The 7,191-nt window shown below is 44.7% G+C and overlaps 1 pseudogene across 1 annotated transcript; it reads right to left on the bottom strand.

The window, feature by feature from the left end:
• Positions 1–397: 397 nt before the first annotated feature.
• Positions 398–3,734, bottom strand: LOC306929868 (threonine--tRNA ligase 1, cytoplasmic-like; annotated as a pseudogene). Its single transcript has 2 exons — positions 3,702–3,734; positions 398–2,452 (listed from the first exon to the last, which is right to left on the bottom strand). The product of its transcript is annotated as a threonine--tRNA ligase 1, cytoplasmic-like (transcript).
• Positions 3,735–7,191: the final 3,457 nt, after the last annotated feature.

Consider the following 7,191-nt stretch of genomic DNA (forward strand, 5'->3'; position numbering starts at 1 on the left):
TCACGTCTTTTTTTGTTTTGTTGTGATAATCCTCCCTACTATAGAGTGTGCTGACCATATAAGGAGTTCCTCCCTGTCCCCAGTTGACCCCTGGGGTCAAAAAAGGTTTTGTTATCCAATCAGGATAGAGGGGCCTTCCGCCAATCATGATCGAGCGGGGGCGGGCCTTGGTGTGCGTGCTGTTGGCCTGTAGCGTGTCCCCCCATGTGCTGCATGTGCACATCTTGTTACCTGGGCAGACCGGGGGGTTTTCCAAATCACCCGAATCACTGAATGCTCCTTTTTATTTTTTATTTTTTTTAAATTATATATATTATATATTTTTCAACATATATTTGAAACAATCCCTTAGTACATACATTGAATTCTGAATTGAATGCACCTTTAAACATTAACATCATTTGAATGGTTCAAAAGGACAAGAAAGTGAGGAAAAGCCAGCGTGGAACTCCTTTTCGGCGTCCGGACTCCTGCAGGACTTCAGCTTCTGCAGACGCTCGATGCACTCCTTCACACTGCATTGGATTTTGTTGTCCTTGTTGTCCCACATGCCCCGCATGCTCACATTAACGGTTCCGCTCGTTTTCTCCTTCTCTCCCACCACCAGGATGAAGTTGTACTGGACCAGCTTTGCATTTCGGATCTTTTTATCGAAAGTGCATTTGGGGTTCAGGTCTACGTCTGCCATGAAACCGCTGCTGTGGAACTCCTGATGGACCTTCTGGGCATACTCGTCACATGTGCGTCTCAGAGGCACGACCATCACCTGGCGGGGGGAGAGCCAGAGGCCATTTGCCGCCGTAGAATTCGGTCAAGGTGGCGAACATCCTTTCCACGGATCCCAGGATGGCTCTGTGAATGATCACCGGCTCCTTGCTCTTCCCACCGCTGCTGGTGAATTTGAGATTGAAGCGTTTGGGGAGCTGGAAGTCAAGTTGGATGGTGCCACACTGGTGGTATCGACCGATGGCGTCTTTAATCTGAACGTCAATCTTTGGTCCATAGAAAGCTCCATTGCCAGGGCATTCAACCCACTCCTGTCCAAATTAATTTAGGCCGTTTCTCAGTTTCTCCTCTGCCTGGTCCCAGATCTGAGACTCTCCGATGAACTGTTCTGGCCGTGTGGACAAGTTGAGTTTGAATGACAATCCAAACACATTGTACACGGCTTGTAGGAAGTCCAGGCAACGTTTGATCTCTCCCTCAATCTGTTACATGGAGCAGAAGATGTGAGCATCATCCTGCTGGAAGCGGCAAACCCGGGTGAGGCCTCTCAAGGTTCCCGTCAGCTCATTCCTGTGTAGGACGCTAAAGTCAGCAATGCGGAAGGGCAACTCTCTCCAGGTGCGGGTCTTATGGCCAAACAGCAGACAGTGACCGGGGCAATTCATGGGTTTGAGGGCAAAATTCTCCTTCTCCACTTTAAAGGAGAACATGTTCTCGCTGTAGTTCTCGCTGTGGCCAGATTTCTGCCATAACTTGTTGTTGTAGATGCTGGGAGTTTGCACCTCCTGAAAGCCTCTCTTCCTGTATTCACTTCTGATGAAGTCCAACAGGGTGATGAAGCACCCTTTAGGCAGGAAGAAGGGGCTCCCTGGGCTCATCTTGTGGTCGAAGAAGAACAGCTCCTGCTCCTGGCCTATTTTAATATGGTCTCTGTTCTTTGCATCCTCCTGGAGTGTCTCCCACTCTTTGAGCATCTCGGGGTCAGGGAAAGAGATTCCACAGATTCTCTGGAGGCTTACCTTGTTAGCCTTTCCTTCCCAATAACTGGATGAATTATTGTGAATCTTCAGGGCCTTGATCTTTCCGGTGTGTCTCACATGAGGTCCTAAGCACAGGTCAATCAATGGACCACACCTGTAAACCGTAGTAGTAGGGGTAGTGACTTTCTCGTTCAGAATGCGACACTTAAACTTGTTGTACTTGAACATTTCCAGGAGGGTCTCCTTCTTAATCTCCAGCCTCTCAAAGGGCTGCTCCTCCTCCATGATCTTGTTGCACAAGGTCTCCAAACAGGCAAAGTCACGGCTCTGATGTGCTCGTTGTTCTCGAGGTACATGTCATAGTAGAAACCATTGTCGGTGGGTGGACCATAGCAGAGGCAGCCTCCGTAGACCCGCTCCATGGCTTCCCCCATGATATGGGCACTGGAGTGCCAGTACACCGCTTTGGCTTCCTCGTCGCCGAACTTGAGCAGCTTCAGGTTACAGTCATTCTCCAGCGGTCTGTCCAAGTCCCACAGAGAGTTGTCCACTTTAGCGATCACTGTGTCCTCGGCGAGACCTTTGCTGATTCCGCACGCCACCTGGTACGGCGTGGTCTTCCAGGACTCGGCGTCCACCACCCTCCCATCGGGCAGGGTCACCTTGATGGGGAGAGTGGCGTTCTCGGCCCTCTCAGCCAACAGGGCATCGTGTTCCGCTTTCAGCTTCGTGTAGAGAGACATGCGCTCCTCAATTTACTGAGGTGGTGGCGCCAACTCAGCCCGGACTCTAGAGTCTTCTGCTTCAGCCATAATCAATACTAATTGAAAAAGCTATCGCGCAAGTGTAGATCAATTCCAGATGACTGCGTCAATGTATGTCTTATATTAGCAGCATTGATATTTGCCTGATGAAGACCTAGTCGGTCGAAACGTTTTGTCATGGAGCTGGCCTGTTCTGACATCAGTCTGACATCTGCATATGACTCCATATTTGGGCATGCCTGACAAAGAACTCCATATATGGGCATAAAAGCGAAACAGACATAATAACTGGGTGGGGCATGTTCTGACAGCTATCTGCATAGACTCCATATTGCCCATATTTGTGAAATTTGAAAAACTTGGTATAATGTTTTACTTCTGAGGTCATGGTAGAATGCCATCTTCTATTTCGTAAACAAAGTCGGTGTATGTTGAACAAGTCCATAATCATTTCTTTGCATTAAAGGTCAAGGGGGATAGTGGTATTGTGAGTTTATTTTTGTTTTGTTGTGTCTATTGCTTGCTCAAGCCATGGTAACGTTAGTGAAAAAATATAAACATTAGACAAACAAAGTCACAGTTTGATCATGCACGTTGACCCAGTGTTTATGCATATAGCGCCGTTGACTAGTGTTGACTCTTGTGCGACATCCCAAATGTTAGTTTGGGTGCATTCTGAAATGTGCACCGGGAGCGCACTCGCCTATTAGTTTGCATTGCACAGTGTGCTCAGTGCGCTATTTCCGAACGCGCCCTTTGTGTGAGGTTAGGTTAGGTTAGGTTAGAGTTAGGATTATGGTATTGATTGATTGATTGAAAATTTTATTAACAGTTTGCAGAATTACAGTACATTTCAAGCACAAACTCAATACAAAGGCTGTTAACTGTGAGTGGACGACCCAATTAAGCATTACACTTGTTTACAACAGGGTCCACCATGTTCAATTCATCAAAACATTTAGAGACGTACAAATAGACACTTCTATATAGACAAGGAACAGTACAGGAATTCATCATAATGAAGGTAAAAAGGGAAAAGAAACATATACAGTGAGGGGAAAAGGGGGGGGGGGGGGGCGGTGTTGGGGGATTCAGATTTTACGGGGGCCAGTTTCGAATTGCAGCCATCAGCATCCCAGTATTACTTCTAGATGATGAAACGTGAAATGTACCATAGTTGTATAAACTTAACCACTCAAACCCAAATATAATTAGTAAAAAAAAACAATACCTTGCATTTGTACTTTGACTGCTTTTCCCCCATGATTCCCCAGCTCTACACCAAATGTATTTGCCAAACAAAAACAAAGAAAAACAGGCAGACCTATAAACTCACAATCTGTGCGTTGTGAGCTTGTGGATCTGCCTTTTTTTGGCTAATGTTCACGCCAGTATATGGATACTATAGTGCGGTTGAAGTGGTTAAAAACGGTTGAGAACTCTTGCTCACAGTTTGGTGGTCCCCACACTTGGAAAGGTTGTCCTGCACCCCGTTAGTTTAGTAATAATAATGTAGGCAAAATCACTTGGTGGTCTGCTGGCGTTGCTGTAGTGTACGTGTTGTGGTGCAATAAAGTGATGTTGAGGCATCATTCACTGGAGCCAAATCAGACCTGGCAGGGACATCTGTCACTACAGCCACACAGTACAGCATGACATTAGTAGAATCAATGAGGTGTGTGTGTGTGTGCGTGTGTGTGTGTGTGTGTGTGTGTGTGTGTGCGTGCGTGCGTTCACGTGCACGTGCATGCAGGACAGACTCCTATTACTGAGTATGCAAACAGTATGTTGTGCAACATGAATTATTTAAAGGCACAACAAATTCAAGTTGAAGAAGTTTTGATTAAAGAAACTGTGCATATAGAGCATAGCAGTGGGCGTGGTATTTTGGACCCACTGAAAAATCGGCCATTCATTTTTTCCCATAGAGATTTATAAATTATTAATTTTAATTATTTTAAGGCCATATAATCCAGCCATCCAGGATCCATGAAAACCGCTATACAAAGGGTATTTATTAAATGTAGTATCAAATAATTAATTATATATAAATATATATATAAAAAAAAAACACAGAATCAAAGGTTATAATGTTCATGAATATAAAAAGTAATTGTCTGTCTGTCTGTCTGTCTGTCTGCAGCTACCCAGTACCCAAGGTTGAAGCCCTTCAACTTTGGGCAGATCTACAAGCTCGTAGTGCGGCACCGAGTGCCACGCTACAAGCTTGTAGATCTGCTATTTTTCAGTGGGGTACATTTAATCACTGGTCCTGGGTCAATCCAAGGGCCTACCACTCCACTCTCTTGATATGTTGTTCCCCAACTCTTGGAGAGTATTTAGGCCTTTTACTGGAGGTCCCAGCCCCTAAAATGACCCCAGGAGGAAGTGTTGGCCTTTACTGAATTGCTTCAGTTTGAGTTCATTTGAGCACCTAAATTCAGATTTGGGCACCGTAGCATGTGGTTTTTAAGTGGTGGGCCTCGGGTCATCCTAGGGGCTAGAACAGGGGTGCCCACACATTTATGACGTGAGATCTACTTTCAAAATGACCAGCTCAACAAGATCTACCCACTGAAAAAATAAGTGTACCATTGCTGAAAATAGTTTAAATATATAATGTACCTGGGGGGGCGTTGGAATAGGGAGAAAATATGACAGGCAGTTTGCTGTCATATTTCCTCCCCGTATTTAACTTAAACGCCCAATGCATTCTCAATGGCAATAGCACAAACTTTGGCATGCTACTAGTCCTACATACTTACACCTAGAAACCCCATTCAAACCTATTTAGGTTCATCTTACGGTGGACATGTTTGCCTGAAAAGAAATCTTTGAAATGTTTCATAGTTTTAGAAATATAGTGCTTTCAAATTTGAGAAATGTATAATGGGGCTCAATGGCAGCTCTATGGCACGTCAAAAAATTACTTTCACCTAGAAACTCTATTCACACATTTTATAATTCAGCTTACTGTGGAGACACATGCTGGAACTTTTTACTTTGAAATGATTTGTAGTTTCTGAGTTATTTAACTTAAACGCCCAATGCATTCTCAATGGCAATAGCACAAACTTTGGCATGCTACTAGTCCTACATACTTACACGTATAGAAACCCCATTCAAACCTATTTAGGTTCATCTTACAGTGGACATGTTTGCCTGAAATGGAATCTTTGAAATGTTTCATAGTTTTAGAAATATAGTGCTTTCAAATTTGATACATTTATAATGGGGCTCAATGGCACGTAAAAAATCACTTTCACCTAGAAACTCCATTCACACATTTTATAATTCAGCTTACTGTGAAGACAAATGCTGGAACTTTTTACTTTGAAATGATTTGTAGTTTCTGAGTTATTTAACTTAAACACCCTTAAATGCATTCTCAATGGCAATAGCACAAACTTTGGCATGCTACTAGTCCTACAATGTAGGACTTTCCCAGAAGGTCCAGGGAAAGGCCTACATACTCTCCAAGAGTTGGGAAAGAACATAATCAAGAGAGTGGAGTGGTAGGCCCTTGGATTGACCAGTGGATGCAATGTACCCCACTTTGAGGTGTCACGTCTTAGGCCTAGATTTAGGGTAGGATTGAACCAGTCGCACTGTAGCCATACAAAGGCCTACGGTTCCCATATTGTAAAATGTTGTTCCTCCATCTAGGGAGAGTATGTAGGCCTTTCACTGGACCTCCTAGCCACTAAGATGACCACAGGCCCACCACTTAAAGACCACATGTTAGGGTGCCCAAATCTGAAGTTAGGTGGTCAAATGACCTGAAACTGAAGCAATTCAGTAAAGGTCAACGCTTCCTCATGGGGTCATTTTAGGGCCTAGGACCTCCAGTAAAGGGTAAAATACTCTTCTCGGTTGTGGGAACAACATATCCAATGATGAGGACCCCAGGCCCAAAGATGTCCCCCTGGCAACTGTTTCAACTTTGGGTCAGCCTACATGTAAAAGTGCCCAAAGTTGAAGGGCAGAGCTTCAACTTCAGCTACCCAGTACCCAAGGTTGAAGCCCTTCCACTTTGGGCAGATCTACAAGCTCGTAGTGCGGCACCGAGTGCCACGCTACGAGCTTGTAGATCTGCTATTTTTCAGTGGGGTACATTTAATCACTGGTCCTGGGTCAATCCAAGGGCCTACCACTCCACTCTCTTGATATGTTGTTCCCCAACTCTTGGAGAGTATTTAGGCCTTTTACTGGAGGTCCCAGCCCCTAAAATGACCCCAGGAGGAAGTGTTGGCCTTTACTGAATTGCTTCAGTTTGAGTTCATTTGAGCACCTAAATTCAGATTTGTGACGTGAGATCTATAGTCTGTCTGTCTGTCTGTCTGTCTGTCCTGGTGTATCAGGACGGACGGACGGACGGACGGACGGACACTATAGTTGGCATTGGCAGGGCTTTCCAGAGCTACCCCACAACACAGCGTCACTGTCTGCAGTGCAGACAGCAGAGCAGAAGCTCTCAATGTTTTAATCATAATACTAAATGTACAATAACTAAACATAAATCTCACTTGAATTGGATTGCAATACTTTACAATTTCAAATCATTAAAAAAAAAAAGAAAAAACAAATTGAAGGGGCTCACCCTAGTCTGGGGCCCCCGGGCATGCAGCCCACCCTAGCCCAATGGTATGTCCGCCTCTGAATATATGAAACTGGGGGTCCTTGAAATTAGAATCAGCTTTATTGTCACATCACATCACAGG

The sequence above is a fragment of the Electrona antarctica genome, assembly GCF_951216825.1.
Source record: "Electrona antarctica genome assembly, chromosome: 9".
Classification (NCBI taxonomy): Eukaryota; Metazoa; Chordata; class Actinopteri; order Myctophiformes; family Myctophidae; genus Electrona; species Electrona antarctica.